This window comes from Sciurus carolinensis, chromosome 12 (genome assembly GCF_902686445.1).
Source record: "Sciurus carolinensis chromosome 12, mSciCar1.2, whole genome shotgun sequence".
NCBI classification, from domain to species: domain Eukaryota; kingdom Metazoa; phylum Chordata; class Mammalia; order Rodentia; family Sciuridae; genus Sciurus; species Sciurus carolinensis.
In genome coordinates, this window is record NC_062224.1 from 83,343,872 (window position 1) to 83,360,171 (window position 16,300).

Below are 16,300 nucleotides of genomic sequence, written 5' to 3' on the forward strand. Positions count from 1 at the left end.
TGTGCACCATCACACCCAGCTTACAAATTACATTTTTGCTCATTATTGTGAAATTCAGTGATATTAAATTGTGAATGTTGTCCAGGCTGGTCATGAACTTTTAACCTCAAGTGATCCTCCTTCCTCAGCTTCTCTAGTAGCTGGGACTATAGGCATGTGCCATTATAGCCTGACTGCATCACATTTTTTTAATTCATTTCCTCTTTTCATGATATTTAAGGACTGGGATATATTTAGTGGTGGAGTGCTGACCTAGCATGAGGTGTGATCATATGCCCTAGATGTGATCCCCAGCACTGAAGAAGAGGAGGAAGAGGAGGAGGAGGAGAGAGAGGAGGAGGAGGAGGAGGAGGAATATTTAGGTGTTTACAATTTTCTGTGGTTACAAACAATTCTGCTGTTGACACTCCCTAATTTGTCTCCATGTGCACAGTAAAGAGAATAATTGGGTCATAGATTATATGCATATTGTTCACTCTATTATGCCAATGTATTCTCCAAAGTAATTGTAGAAATATACAATCCGGGCACAAGTGTATTAAAATTCTGTTGCTCCACACCTTTGCCAATCATCAGCATTTTCAGATTATTAAAAAAAAAAAAAAAAAAAAAACCTGGTAGATATGAAATGGTTTCTCCCGTGAAATGATTTCCCATAATGGTTTATTTTATATGTCCATGATTACTATAACTGAGCATTTTTTCCATAATTATTGACAAGTTTCCTCATCTAGGAATTGCCTAATTATTTTGTCCACATCTCTATTAGATTGTCTTTTTCTTATTAATCTATATGAGTTTTTTTGTAGCCTGTATACTAATCCTTGGTAATATGTATTACAAATACCATCTTTACATCTGTAGCTTGTTTTTACTATTTAAATGTCTTTTGATGAACAGAAATTTCTAATGAAGTAAAATTTATTAGTAATTTTCTTTGTTTTGTAATTTTTAGATACATTTTAAAGTGATTCTTCCCTGTCTGGGTCATATATTTTATTCTAAAAGTTCCAAAGATCTGCTTTTCCCATTTAGGTCATTAACTTATTTAAAATCGATTTTTGTGCATGTTGTAACATAGTATTCAATTTTATTTTTCAGTTTCAATGATAAATGATATGACTCTATTACTGAATCTATAAACTGAACATAAGTTTATGCCTTTTGAATTAATCATTTCTTCTTATTTAACATTATCATTGAAAATTTTGGAAAAGAACTATAACTGGAGTGGAGGTTTAACAAAATTAGTAGTAGCTGGGCTCAGTGGCACATGCCTGTAATCCCAGCAGTTTGGAGGCTGAGGCAGAAGGATCACAAGTTCAAAGCCAGCCTCAGCAATTTAGGGAGCCCTAAGCAACCTGGGAAGACACTGTCTCTAAATAAAAAATAAAAAGGATCAGTCAAGGATGTGGCTCAGTGGTTAAGCACCCTTGGGTTCGATTTTTGTAAAATTTTAAGTAAACAAATAAGTTAGAATTTCAAGAGGCAGAGATGGGAGAAGGCATTTGAAAAAGAGACGTAGCATAAGTAATGGGGATTGAAAAAAGGAGGGATTAGAAGACAGACTGAGAAGAGTCCACTTTGACTGAAATGTTGGTTGTTGTGTATAAGATTATCATAATATTGAATCACACTAATATAGTAGCTACTGGCCACATGCGAGTTGAAATGTGGTGAGTCCAAACTGAGATGTGCTATAATATAAAATATATACCAGAGTCAAGGACTCCGAAGACAATAATGTAAAATATCTCGTTGGTAATATTTTATATTGATTACATGTTTTAAGGATAAAATTTTAGATAGCATGTTGAATAAAATGTTATTAGAATTAATTTCACCTGTTTCTTTTTACATTTTTAAATGTGGCTACTGGAACGTTGTTAACTACATATGTGACTTGTATTATATTTCTATTAGATGGTGCTAGTATACAATGCTAACAAAATAGGCTGGGGCTAGATTATGGAGGATTTTGAATGCCAGTATATTCAAAAGTTACTATAAGGACTGCCATAAAAATTTAATGTTTCTCAACATGTAATAAGGAAGAATAAAAGGTTCTGAGCAAAGAAAAGCCAGTCTTGTAAGAGTCCTAATTTCATGATTCAGTGTCCCATCTAAACAGTCAGCTTTAGAAACCATTCTACATTAGTTTTGGGTGGAATTTGGATGTAATTTTTATAATAGAGAATATTTAATATGATAGCCATTGTTATTGTTTTTAATATAACATGAATGGAACAAATCTGTTGTGTGCTCATTCGAGTGGGAAACAATGTGATAAACTTTTAATAATGCCCCACTACTTAAAGGATAAAGTTCTTCCTTTTGCCTGGAATTAATTTTATCAAGTTTTATGACTACATCTCCCTCCACTCCAATCTAATTTGCTAAGCCTTTGTTGAAGGTGGACAGTGTCACGAAGTGGTAAAAAAGCAGAATCCATACAGCTTTGTTATTGTTACATCCTTGCCATTTAGTCTTTTTCTTAAAGTGCCATTAAGTCTTGATGTAACTTCATGTATACTTATTAAATGTCAGACCAGTTATAAACAATTTATATATACTATCTTATTTAATTCTCATGATCATCCTAGTGTCCTGAGACTCAGAGAAGCAGCTTATTCAAGATTACACAGTGGCAGTTAGGATTCAAATTAGGCACACCTACCTTCAAAATTCAAACTTCGTAGAAGCATTTATCCTTTCAGTTTTTGAAAGAAAAAAAATAATATATATATATATAGAGAGAGAGAGAGAGAGATTCTCCTGAAAAAAGGAGAAAAAAAAGTCACCAATTTAAACTACATTCTAACAATGATATTTTTCAATTTTCCAAAGTTGTTTTCTTTTATATTTTATATTAATGACTGCATAACAGTCCATATTAAGGCTATACCATAATTTATATAGTTATTTATGTCGTTTCCAATAAAAATGCCATGATCAGCTATCGTTCCTGTAATCAGATCTTTTTTATGTCCCTAATTATTTCTTTGGGACAAATTCCTAGAAGTGGCATTGCTGGACCAAAGCAATCACTCCCCAGTTAAAGATGGAATTGAGGGAAAGCAACGTCAGTTAACAAAGATCCTTTAGTGTCCCATTCTCAACTCTCCTGTGGTTAATTCTCAACCAGCTCCATAGCAGAGAGTTGTGCTCAAATTACCGATGGTTGCAAAAGGTAAGCGTTTCCAACGCCAAGATCAGTGCAAACCCCCGCTACGTGTCCAGCTCCTCTGCTTCTTAGTCGTGCTTCTAACCCCAGTGTGTCTGCTGGTGACCTCCTCTGGGGTTTGCACCCGGAGAAATTACCTGGATGCCTTCAGGCGACCTACAGGACAACCTCGCCATTCCTCCCTTCTCCCACTTTATAATGCACGGTTCAATCCAATAGTTTCAGAACAGCAGGTTTGTATTCTCCGTCAGACTTTTTTCTTCTGTTTTTGGGATGTTAGCACTGATCCACCCTGTTATCAAGGGTAAACGAGGACCCAAGTCCCTGCAGCTCTTTGGAAGTGAGACCTCATTTACATTAGAGATCAGTGTATGTGTATTAGACACATACACATCTTGAAGTTCTGAATTCGCTGGTAATGCTGTGAAAGGTGAAGAATTTGGTTCTTCTGTTTTCTTTCTGCACATAAATCTCGGTTTTGGAGGTTACGGCGGCTTTGTAAAACACAGCGAGACACAAGACTGTGTATTCTTATGTAAGTTAGCCCAGAAGCACTTCCACTCACGAGAGCCCGGATAGCTCAGTCGGTAGAGCATCAGACTTTTAATCTGAGGGTCCAGGGTTCAAGTCCCTGTTCGGGCGCTTTGGCTTTTGGCTTATACTGACAAATAAAAATCGTATTTGAATTAAATTTATTAATGTATCCATTATTCCACATACATATTACTCTTTTGTTGTAAGAATACGGAGGATTTCGTTTTAACCCTTCTCTTACCTCTTTCTAGCAATCCGGAAAAAGTCTCCTTGCTTGGAATCAGCGTATAAAACTTCGATACTCAACATGAGACATTATTTCCCAGTCATCTGTTTCTTTTTCCGCCTTAAGAGTACATTTACCTAGTCTATTCAATTAAAAATGTAAGTAAGATAGCAATATGGTATGCTAACACAATAGGTAATCTGGAACAAAAGCTACAAACGCCCGAACAGGGACTTGAACCCTGGACCCTCAGATTAAAAGTCTGATGCTCTACCGACTGAGCTATCCGGGCGCTCTGTGGTTGGCCTGCTCTTCTGTTTACTTGATATAATAGTTACGGGGTTTTGGGGGTTTTTTGGGTTTTTTTGTTTTTTTTTTTTCCTCTTTAGTAGAATGAAAAAGAAAAAAAAAAAATTTTTTTTGCCCCTTTTACTTAGGCATGTGTTCTTCAAGATTGTTTCATGTCTGATAAATTGCCAATATATAATGAACTCTCTAAAATAAAATTAATGATAGCAAATTACAGGAAATAAGGTAAACATTCAAACTTCACGAAAGGATTACGACCTGTTTTTATTACACTTTTCCTCTCTTCTATTACTCTCCTGTTACAGCCTCATAATTTTAGTTATTGAACCAGGTTACCACATTTTTCCCATTAATGACAAACAACACTTCCATTCACCCCATGATGCAGCTGCTAAATAAGCGTTCCTCAGTACAAAAGAAGGAAAAACACATTTGAGGCAGAGGAGTTAGTATCACAGAAAAATAGAAGTGACTGCAGAAAGATGAGTCTGAATTTAGATTGCAGGAAAGGGAGTTTAGAATTTTATTGTAGATTTTGATTGAGTTTTTATTTTCTTCCCTTTCAGGCAAGTTGCAGGGGGTTTTGTTGGTGTTGTTTTTACATTTACTTCAATTTTTTTTTTAATTTTTAAATTTTATTTGTTCTAATTAGTTGTACATAACAGTGGGATACACTTATACATTTTAATAGATCATACATAAATAGAGTATAATCTCATTTTTCTGATTATACATATTTCAGGGTCATATTAGACATGCAGTCATACATGAACATGAGGTAATAATGTCTGTTTCACTCTACTATCAGTTTTTAAGATAGGTTTACAAGATGAATCCTTCCAAAGTAGTATATATTTGTATGTACCAGAGGGAGCAACGTGAAGTATTAAGAATAAAAATCTCCAGATCTGCCTAGTTTTTCTAAAAATCGGTTCATCAGTACTGACGCACAGGGTGTGGAACACAGAATTGTGGAATTTCAAAGACTGATAAGGGAATTCATTTTTGCTTCTGGGAACTTGAGACTTCTGAACACAATGAACAACAAAATAGCCCAGCCTCAGTGGAAGGAATTTTTCTTTCCTATAATTGTCTGGTTCTTTTAGAACAAAGACCAACAAATTGTGTTATTCTGAATAGGCCTAAGTTTCCATGTGTATAAAATGAGGGAAATTGATTAGATTACCTCTAAGATACCTTCTAAGTCTAAAGTTTTACCAGTCTGTTATTTTTTCTGCTGTGAATAAGATCACAAAGAGCAAGCTCAGGTACCAAGAAGTAGAGATTTAATGCAAGAAACATTTATTGATCATTTATCATGTCTTAAGCCCTGTGCTAGCTCTGGAGTGGGATATGAATAGGTCATGGACCCTGCTAACAGTCTAGGAAGGAAGGCAGACACAGAAGTGAACAATTTTTAACATAAAGTAATAAATGCAAAAAAATTCAAGGTTTGAAATGGCAGGAGATGAGAATGGAAAGAGTTGAGGGCTTATAAAACGTAAGGGACTTGAGTTTCCAATAGGAAACCACATGATTGAGCTGTCAGAGTCTTGTGGAAGAAATTAGAGTGAGGTAAACAATCAACGGCTGTGTTAGACAAGGAAATCTTCTGGCTGTTTCTTCAAATGATTTCTGGAAATGAATTATACCTCCTTTTTTTTTTTTTTTTTTTTTTCCTCTTTTTTTTTCTTTTTGGTGGGGATAATTCTGAGGATGAACCCAGGGCCTTACAGATGCAGGGTAAGCACTCTACCTGAGTTACATCCCCAGTTGTTTTTTTTTTTTTTTTTTTAATTTTGAGACAGAGTATTGTTAATTACCCAGGCTGATTCCTCCTGCCTCAGTCTCCTCAGTAGCTCAGATTACAGGCATGTGCCAGGATGTCATACCTCCACATTCTCAAGGAAATGAAATGGTGTCTGTCCAGGCTGCCTTAGTGGGGCAAGAATAAATAAAGGGGCCTTCAAATTTTTTTCCTACCCAAAGGTTTTTACATCATATTCTTTTTACTTTAGGATAATAAAGCCATCTGTTAAAAATTAAATAGACTAATAATTATAATGCACCAATAAAAAGGAAAAAGAAAAAGTTAAATAGACTAAATGGGCTTGATTAATCAATATGTTACTTATTGGCTACCTACTATTTCTGTAGCTGAGAGTTAGAGCCAGGCTTAGTGGGGAGGAAAACAGTAAATCTGAAGGGAACATGGAGAGTGCAAGGTCCATGTAAGAGATGACAAATGATAATCTGGCCAGAGTGCAGGGAGGTAGAGAGAGGTAGAGCCAAATTAGAGACCGTTGACCAGCTTTTATTAGAGTATGAAAAATCATTTTAACTAAGTAGTGGTGAGCTATTGAGCATTTGGTTTGTTAACATGCTACCTAAGGTAGCATGAAAGAAATGTACTTCGCCTATGAAGTATTAAAAACGCCACCCTAAGTACATCTTGTAGCCTATTTAGCATCAACTCTTCCGGTTGTATTTCAGGCTTCTCACTTTACATAAAGGTTGGTCCTAATTTTCCCCACTAGAGGGCAGGCTAAACCCACAGGTTCTACATTTGAGAGGATTTGTTTGTTTTTTTGTTTTGTGGGATGTTTTTGTTCGTTTGTTTGATTGTTTTGTTTTGGTGGTACTGGGGATTGAACCCAGAGGGCCTCTACCAATGAGCTACATTCCAAGCCCTTTTTAATTTTTTATTTTGAGACTGGGTCTTGCTAAATTTTCCAGGCTAGCCCTTAAGTTGTGGTCCTCCTGCCTCAGCCTCCCAAGGAGCTGAGATTATAGGCATATGTTAGCATGCCTGGCACCATGGAAATCTTAAACTTTCAACTCTGCATCATCTGACTCAGTAGCTGTCTTTCTTCCTGTGACATAGATCTAGGTCTTCAAATACCACATATGTACTCAGAGATAGCTTTGAATCAGGCAATGAATTAGGCCCAGAAATTCCCAGGCAAATACAGTAGAGATTTTCTGGCCCTTAAGGAACTTCTAGTATCGCTGTCCTCTTCTTCTTTTCCTTCCCCAACTGAGAAAAAAAAGTAGATAAGCAATTACAATACCCTGTGATTAGTGATACAATCCAAGCGGCTCTCAGGTATATGTAGACACTCTTCAGAGGCACTGTAGGGAAGTTTCCTGAAGAACCAGTTATAGAATGTATTAGTGTGTTATTGCTGCTGTAACAATTACCACAAATTTAGTGGATTAAAACACACAAATTTATTATCTTACATTCTGTAGGTCAGAAGTCCCATGGATCCCACTGGGTTAAAAGACAGGTAGGAGGGCTGTGTTGCTTCTGTAGACTCTAGGGGAGAACTTGTTCCTCCTGTTCCTTGCCTTTTTCAATCTCTATTCACATCCATCTGCTCATGACCGCCACCCCACAACTCAAAAGCTAAGTGCATTGCATTTTTCTAGCAATTCTGCCATCATTACATCTCCCTTTGACTTCAGCTGGGAGAAATTCTCCACTTTTAAGGACTGAAGCAATTAAATTGTGTTCACCTTGATAATCCAGGATAATCTTTGGATCTCTGGATCCTTAATTTAACCCATCTGCAAAATCCTTTTCACTTTGTGAGATAATACACTCACAGGTTTCAGGGAGGGGGAAGTGGAGATTTCTTCCTTTGTGGGGAGCATTATTCCACCTACCATGTAGAGAGGCAGCCCCCTAAAGAGAAAAGTCTAGAGATGGGGAGTGCAGATAGAAGACCCTTTCCAGACAGGGGGAAAAGCTTGTAGAAGGCCCCTAGGTGAGAATATTGTGTATTCTAGGAACTGCAAGTTTGGTAAGGTCAAAGAATAAGTTTGTACTGGACTGAGAGGTTATTCATTCAACACACGTCTATTGAATACTATGTGGCTGGTCCTGTTCTGGGACCTCAAAGATGAAAAAGACAAAGTCCTTGTCCTCTGAAGCTAGAATGAAAAGCAAGGGCCAATTATGAAAGGTTTCAAAGACTTTTTTTATAAGGAGCAATTCACTTATTCATTTGATAAAATTTTATTGAGCACAGTGAATACAGAAGATTGAACACTAAAGTAAAAAAATCCAATGCCTATATCCTAGCTGATTTTAAGCAAGGGAAGCAGATATTTGTGCTGGAGAAAATATTGGAGAGGGAATAAGACTACCATCAGCTCCCTTTACTTCTCCTTCTTCAAGATTCAGTCGTTCCTTATTTTCCTCCTTGGGCATCTCCTCTTTTGTCAGGATTTTTTTTTTTGTACCAGGGATTGAACCCAGAATACACTGGCTTACCCACTGAGCCACATTCCCAGGCCTTTTTATATTTTGAGACAGGGTCTCGCTAAATTACTGAGGCTGGACTTGAACTTGCCATCCTCGTGCCTAAGCCTCTCAGAGTTGCTGGGATGCCTGCAGGCACCACCATGCCCCACCCCTCTTTCTTTATCCTTCCACTGTAGCTATCTTGCAAACCCTAACACTGACCTGACATCCTACACCAGAGCTCCAGGTGTAGAACACACTGCAGAAGAAAATGAGGGAAAATTCATATCGTAGCACTGTCACGTTAGGATATACAGTGCTGGCTGTATCCTCAGCTCTGCCAATCCCATTCTAAGGAGCAACTGCTCTCGTTACTTTCTGTGACTTTTGCGTGTGTGTTTGTGTGTGCACACGTGTGAACACTGGGGACTGAACCCAGGGTCTTTCATGCTGTGTCACTAAGCTATACCCCCTGCCCTCTTATTCCTTTCTGTAACCATTTTAGCCTTTAACCATTTTTCTTAAGCCCTCAACCCATCTTGAACCTCTCGTCCTCAGCAGATTGCTCAGACTATCAGGGAGCAACCAGTGTTCTAAACATCTAGTTTTTTGTTGACTAATCTACAAATGCAACTGCTTATATTGTACCCTTCTCTCAAAGATACCCCAGGCCTCTTCCATCTGTTCTCTCTGGGACATTTTCATTCATCGCCTCTCTTTCTCTCTCTCCCTCTCCTTGGTCTTCTCTCTCAACATACGGAACATGTTTAATTCCTAGCTTAGAAACAAAAACAAAAACAAAAACAGCAGCTTAGGAGGCTGAGGCAGAAGGATCACAAGTTCAAAGTCAGCCTCAGCAACTTAGAGAGACCTCTAAATAAAATATTAAAAAAAAAAAAGAGCTGGGCATGTGGCTTAGTGGTTAAGTGGCCCTGGGCTCAATCCCTGCTTAAAAAAAAAAAAAAAAAAAAAAAAAAACTCCCCCTAATCCTGCATTTCCCTCTATCCACTGTCTCTCATATTTCTTCACTTTTGTTGCCAAGCTTGTAGAAAGAGTGTGTCTCTCTCAATCTTTAAGCTACTAGAACCTGGTTTAACCCACCACTCCCACTCCATGGGTACCAGTGACTTTCTTGCCATTCTTAAGGGTGTTTTCCAGCCCCGTCCCCCTAGATGTCCCTTCTGCCCTGTGCTATCCTTTCACTCTCTCCTGACAAGTTTTTCCATCCAAGATTTTGACACTCTGGTCTCCAGTTTTTCTCCTACCCCTCCAGTTGTTTCTTTTGGATTTCCTTTATAGGCCTCTCCCTTCTTCCATATGCCAATTCCTATATACCATATAGGTATATGCCATTTCACTGACCTCCTGTAACCTGGAGTCCAACATTGATACCACTTTCTGTACCTCTATTTTTATTTTCTTAAGTCCTTGGTCGACTAGACATCGCTAAGTAGGCATTTCACAAGCACTTCAAACACAGACTGTTCAAAATTAAACTCATGATTGCTTCCCCAACACGTAGGCCCTACCTAACAGCCCCTAACCCAGGGAATGGCACCTCCAGCCATCAATTCCTAGGCATGCAGAGGGGAGTGATTCAAGATTCCTCCCCCTCCCTAATTCCCTACATTCAATACATTGTTAAATATCATTGATTTGACATCCTCTCTCTTTTATCTGTCTGATCCCTTTCATCTCTCTGTCACGGTTCTGAATCACTGATCTCAAAGTCAAAATGTAGCCATGGTCTCTTTGTTGAGCTCCTAGTCTGTATTCCTGACCAATATCGGGTCCTGGTCAGAAGCAAATAGCACACTCCAATTTGAGAGGGAATCTGGGGAGAATTAAAGAAAAATAAAGAGGGTTGGGGGTATAACTCAGTGATAGAGCACTCCTCTGGCATGTGAGAGGTTTGGGTTCACCCCCAGTATTGCAGGAAAGAAAGAAGGAAGGAAGGGAGGGAGGGAGGGAAGGATAATTTACAAAATGTGGGCAATATACAGAAGCCCCGGGGAGTACCACACAGTACACTGGGCCAGTAGCAAAGCAACATTTTCACATCCAATCCTGAAAAGTCAAAGGAAGGGAGTGAAAGAGGGAGCAAGGACCATCTGATGGGAGCTATCATCTTTGGTTGAGGGTAGTAGCCAGCCCACAGTGACCCTAGAGATAAGGATCCCGAAGAATAAATGTCCAGACCTCCCTGACTTTTCCCCACCCCATCTCCTGCAGGGCTTCCCATTGGCCAACCCCTACCAGGAAGTCAGAGGACAAAGAGGATCTGCAGGGACAAAGGGAAGGCAAGCAGTGCCTCTTCCAAATCCTCTCTGCTATGCCAGGAAGTCTTTTTTTCTGGTTACATCACTCCACAGCCTCATTTGTGTACACCCAGGTTCTCTGTCATCTATAAAAATCTAAACCTTAGTTGGGCACAGTGGTGCACACTTGTAAAACCACAGTGACTTGGGAGGCCGAGGCAGGAGGATCACAAGTTCAAAGCCAATCTCAGCAACTTAGTGAGGTTCTGAGCAATTTAGCAAGACCCTGTCTCTAAATAAAATATAAAAAAGGTCTGGGATGTGGTTCAGTGGCTAAGCACCCCTGGATTCAATCCCTGGTACCAAAACAAACAAACAAAATAATCAACCCATTCAGCTTTTTGACACGCGTGAGCTTCTCTATACCAACTTTTTCTCTTTTCCAGAATACATATATAAAGCCTTTGATCTGGTCCCCCCAGCTACTCAGGCCTAGCTCCTGTTTTCCATTTTAGACCTTTCACTCCGGCATGAAGCCACTGACGGCTGCTACATCACTTTCTCTCAGGCTGCTAGCTTAACCTGATCAGAATGACCTGTGTGTTGTGAACAAGTGGCAAATAAGTGAGTGGGTGGATGAACAGATGTGTCTATCCTCCGTGGCTCTTGAGGATCAGGAATAGCATTGTTGCAAAAGTTCAGTCCCTATCCCTGATGCCAATCCAATAACGAGGACGCAGTTTTGAGAAAAAGGAAAAAGAAGGTTTATTACTTAGCTAACAAAGGAGAAACACAAGGGACTCCTGTCCCAAAGGCTGTGATTCTCCCATCAGCAGGAACCAAGGGCTTTTAGAGAGGTGATTCAGAGAAAATGAGACTAGGGAGGAGAGATCAGGGAGAAGAAGATCAGAGAAGAGAAGGTCAGGGAGAAGAAGTTTGGGAAAATGAAAAAAAAAATGTAAGTTTCAAAGCCACAAGGGTAGTAAAAGCATCAAGTGAACCCCTGTTAACATCATAAACATATGTGCCTACCATTATCAGAAGTTTCCCTTGCATTCTCTCCTCTGAGCTCACAATCCTAAGTGGTTGGTGGAGTCAACGTTGTTAATTCGTTGGTGCTGGGAGTTGAACCTAGGGCATAAGCATATGCTAAGCATGTGCTTCGCACCACACCCTTGAAGTTATTGTTGATGTTCAGAAGGTGAAGTGGACTACCCAAGGTCGCACAGTCTTAGATAGAGACACACAATGCTATCTTTTTGGGGTTTCTCTCCCTATTGTCTTATCCTATGCTGCCGGCAATTAAGTCCTTTGCATTCATTCCCCAGATTTAATGAGAACAAAGCAACATCCCCCAAATCCTTCAAAAACACAAACTCACCTTTTATACTGCTTTATTCTACCTTATGTAGGACTTCCTCTAATTATTCAAAGTCCCTTCCCTATAGATAGTGAAGTAAATGGAGACTTACAAAATCCTCAGGGAAAAAGGGAGCTCAGGAATCTGACCTATTGCGTTCTCCTTTACCTGTCCAAATTGCCAAAAATAACTGGTCAGCTCCTCCCATGACCTGGTCCTGCTAAACCCTATAAAATTTAGATCCTTGTTGTGGCCTGTAGCCATTTTCCCCTTGAAAATGTGTCCCTCCATTGCTTAAAAAAGTATCGCTGATCAGTTGAGGTCTGTCTCCCTTTCTTTTTCTTTTCTTTTCTTTTTTTTTTATTTATTATTGTAAACAAATGGGATACATGTTGTTTCTCTATTTGTACATGGAGTCAAGGCATACCATTTGTGTAATCATAAATTTACATAGAGCAATGTTGTTTTATTCATTCTGTTATTTTTCCCTTCCCCCCCACCCCTCCCACCCCTCTTTTCCCTCTATACAGTCCTTCCTTCCTCCATTCTTACCACCCTCCTTATCCCTAACCCTAAACCTAACCCTAACCCTAACGCTAAGCCCTCCCACCCTCTTTTTCTTTTTGTATTCTCTTTCATTTGCTTTCAGATGGTTATCTACTTTTTGGGATCTAGACAGTCTTCCCAGTCTAGAACTCTTATGATTTTAGGATGACCTCCATTGTCTCCTGGAGAACCCTGTTTGGGTTTGCTGCAAAGTTTCATATTAATGAGAAAACTTTTAAATGCTCCATGCCTTTTTAAAAAGATCTTTTAAAAATTTTTTAAACTCTAGTGAGCCCAAAGACAGACTGGAATGGTAGCATCTTGAAAATATTTCCTTGAGGTGAGGCAAGGGGAGGCTTGGCAGCTGTTTCCATGGCAGCCTTGGCTGGGGAGCTCTGGGTATCTAAAGGAGGCTGGTGGTTTGAGACCTGGACACCCGATGGGATGCAGAAGAGGGAGGCTGAGAACCAGCTGTTGATCTTCATAGTGTGAGAAAGAAGAAAGGAAGGAAGGCAGAAGGGGAGAACAAGAAAAGGCACTTGAAGACTACAGAGCAGTTATTATGCAAGCCAAATGCAAGAGGAGCTAACCTGCTATCGGGTGGAGGCTTTAGGAAAATGCTTGAGACCAGTGCTCAAAGAAGGGTATCCAGGATCAAAATTTAGGACCCCTAAAGTGGGAATTTTCTCCCCTAACCTAGTTGAGTTGGAGGGTTCGCTGCCTTCCCTCCGCCCTCAGGTTGGAAAACCCACTTGGGCGAGTGGAAAAAGGAATGAGGCTGTGTAAAGAGGGGAGACAGCTCCCCGCACCTGCACCTCCACCCACAAGGTGCTCTTGGGAATCACTAGCAAATTTATGGGAGAAATTCCTCAAACAGATAACTGAACCTCCACACTGTGTCAATTCCAGCCGGGTGATTGATTTGGCTGCTTTCATCTGACCCAAAGCCAACTGGTTCCAGCAGGGAAAAGTAACGACCATGTGCAAAAACCCTCACCCAAGCGAGAAGTGGAAATCTGCGCTCTTGGGTTTGCAGAGCACAACTTGACGCCAGCGCGTTTCTCTTCCCCCACGCACTGGCACGGAGGGCGGAAGGAGAGGGAGGGGACAGGGGGCGGCCGGGGTTCCCGCCGCGCCCCGCCCTCCGGCTCGCGGCGATTCGGCGCTGCGGCTGGAGCGGGCGGCCGCCGGCTGCCTGTCCAGGCAGGGTCTGGCCGAGCCTCGCGTCGCCGTGCAGTGCGCCGGCTGTCCGGGAGATGGCTTCTCCCCTCTCGCCCGCTGCTCCCGCTTTTGTCTCACCCGGGGTTGCCTGACTGCCAGCTCGCGCACGCTCTCGGCCGAGAGCACTCCCCACTCCAGGCTGGTGCTTGCACCCTTCGCTGCCTGTCCCCTGCGCTGGGGACCCCAGAGCCCGCGCGAGGCGGGAGAGGCGAGCCGACCGGGAGGAGGCGGCGTGCGGCCGGCCACCCCACATCGCGCTGGTGCAAAGGACGCCTGGAGCCGCAGAGCCAGCCGGGGAGGCGCCGAACCCGGGCAGCCCACATCGCCGAGCCCAGGACCCGTCGGGTGTTGCAGCAAAGCCCGAAACGAGAGCAGGTAGGACATGCACCCATCCGGAGCAGCGCCCCGGGGTCTGCAGAGCGCCCCCGAGCCAAGGCAGCTGAGGTCAAGGGGCTCCGCTCCAACATGGCAACAGTCGAGGTGCAACAATGGGAGCGCCGATTCGGCGCCGGGGACGCCCTGCAGCCCCAGCTCCCCCTCGGCGCCCCGCAGGTTGCTACCCCAACCCCACCGCGCGCCTGCAGCTTCGCGACCTCGCGGCCCAGGTCCCCGGCCCATCCCTGCTCTCTGAACACACTTCCTAGCTCCGGACTGCAGGGCGATCCGAACCAGCCAATGGTTTGGGGGTTTGTTTGTTTGTTTGTTTAAGATGGGGAAAGAAAAACCTGTCCCGGAGTGGGGGCGATGCAGGTTGTGCCTTCCCGTGCAGTGGGTGAAAAGTCAGAGTCTAGCCTGGGCAGTATATACATTTTTTAACCAGGCGAAGGGAAGAATTGCCTTCTCCCTTATAAGGATACTGCAGCAAAAGGAGACCGAAAGCTTGGAAAAGGGAAAGGGACCCTCAGGCCTGAGTTCCTGGCCCTCGGGAAAGGCACTGCTCTCCTGGCCTGTTCTTGTTTCTCGTTCCTCAGCTTCCGACAGAGGTGGCTTTGATGTTGGGGCGCAATCGTAGCAGGAAGCCCAGGCAAGGCTGCCAAGCTGGGGTGGGGTGGGGTGGGGTGGGGTGCCTAGGGGCTTGGCAGACTCCTGGGTTGTGGAAAGAGGTTACCAAATGTGTGAGGTTAGTGCACACACCCTAGCTGGCCGAGGTTGCTGGGTTTGTGTGTGTATGTGTGTACATGGGAGGAATCAGCCATGGCACTTGCTTCTTCAAGCCAACCTCTACCTCCAACACCATCTTTTGAGGTCTTTGTGGCTTCCCTGCCCCAGTCCCATCAGGCACGCTTGGGATGAAATCTCCATTGTCTTGATGATTTTTTTTTTTTTTTTTTTTTTTTTTTTTTTTGTCAACCGGGTTGGGGAGTTGTGTACCCTGGGCTGGCTGGTCCTAGCACAACACCCGAGATTCTTTGGCACACATTTATTTCTGCTCCCAGAAGTGGGCCCCCACTGCCCCTCCTTTCTCAAAACTACCTGGCTGTCTGGGACATGGCCAAGCAGATGTAAGCAATTTGCACTGAATTCCAACCCTGAATCAGGCTTGAATGAAAACTTACTTTATTGCTGCACTAGGCCTTAGAAAGATATTAGAAAGAAAAATGACCCAGGAGGGTGGCAACCCTGATCCCAAAATACTCTCCCTCTCCCCAGCTACAGCTATGGATCCCGGGGTGATGAGCCTTTAGAATCTCAGCAACTCCAGAGCCTGGCAGTCCCATCTGGGGTTGTGTCCATGGAAAAATTAAGTCGAGGCACATTTTATAGCTCTTCCTGGCAGCCAGCGCCTGAGGAGACAGTGGCTCTGAGCCGGAGCCCTGGACCCAGGCTGTGGCTGCTTCTCCTTTGGCTTTTGGGTGAGCTTAAGGTTTGATTTCCATGGCTCTGAGCTTACTGCTGAGTGTGCATGGGTGTGTATGTCTGAATCCCATCAAACTGTCAGGCCTAGCAGGAAAGCCACTTGTCCTTTTTCCTCTCCCCTGAAAGGATGGGTGAAGGAGGGATTTGGGCTGGGGTCAGTTTATCTAAGGCCCTGAGCATTTTGGGGGTGCTCCATTGGGCTTTCCTGGTGGTCTGAAATGCTTGTGGTCATTGCCATGACTTAGCTGTGCTCTACCAGACTAAGTTGTGCTCGCCTTTGTGAGACTTTGATCCCCTCTGTGGTATCTCTACCCCACGTAGGCCTGTGTTTATGGATGTCTCTTGTCTGTGGGCTTTTAGCCTTGGAGACCTGTCTTTGTCAGCAGGGAGAGAACTGAGGGAGGGTCTGTGTACCTTTTGGAGGTTTGTCGCTGACCATAAACTTCGAGTTCTTCATGTTCCCAGAATGTGAATTTGGATATCATAGTGTGGATTGGAGTAGTAGAGAAAACAGTGTCAGGAAGCTCAGTTTTGAGTCTTGGTGTGACTTACTTC

The 16,300-nt window shown here is 42.4% G+C and overlaps 1 protein-coding gene and 2 non-coding genes across 3 annotated transcripts in view; 2 read left to right on the forward strand and 1 right to left on the reverse strand.

Annotated features, from left to right (window-relative positions):
• Positions 1–3,753: 3,753 nt before the first annotated feature.
• On the forward strand, positions 3,754–3,826 carry Trnak-uuu (transfer RNA lysine (anticodon UUU)). The gene has a single exon. It is a non-coding gene; the product is annotated as a tRNA-Lys (tRNA).
• Positions 3,827–4,163: 337 nt separating this feature from the next.
• On the reverse strand, positions 4,164–4,236 carry Trnak-uuu (transfer RNA lysine (anticodon UUU)). The gene has a single exon. It is a non-coding gene; the product is annotated as a tRNA-Lys (tRNA).
• Positions 4,237–13,870: 9,634 nt separating this feature from the next.
• The window catches only part of Pik3c2b (phosphatidylinositol-4-phosphate 3-kinase catalytic subunit type 2 beta), a 64,788-nt gene continuing 62,358 nt past the window's right edge, over positions 13,871–16,300 (forward strand). The window contains exon 1 of the mRNA XM_047521115.1: positions 13,871–14,263. The gene's annotated coding sequence lies outside the window, so the exon portion shown is untranslated. The remainder of the gene's footprint in view (positions 14,264–16,300) is intronic.